Here is a 348-nt window from a genome sequence, read left to right on the forward strand (position 1 = left end):
GATCACTGTTATGATATTTTGTAACAATTAATGTAGTAGTTGAACTTTTAATCTATATATAAATCAAGCATATAACATAATTTGAATAACCTAACTATACACATAATTTCCTAATAAACATAATTATTACAAATCATACTATTTTTAAGTTTTTCGGAGTGCGAATGAAAACGCAGCAAAAATTAAACTTTAATTTCTAAAGTGGAAACATAAACTATAGATGACTTAATTTTTCATCTGTAAAATGATTTATTTCTATTGATTAATGATTTGATACGCTCAATATAAGAAAATGATTGAAAAATGTACTATCACAAATATATAAATGTATTATTCACATAATTATAA

Source organism: Acyrthosiphon pisum, chromosome A1, assembly GCF_005508785.2.
Source record: "Acyrthosiphon pisum isolate AL4f chromosome A1, pea_aphid_22Mar2018_4r6ur, whole genome shotgun sequence".
Classification (NCBI taxonomy): Eukaryota; Metazoa; Arthropoda; class Insecta; order Hemiptera; family Aphididae; genus Acyrthosiphon; species Acyrthosiphon pisum.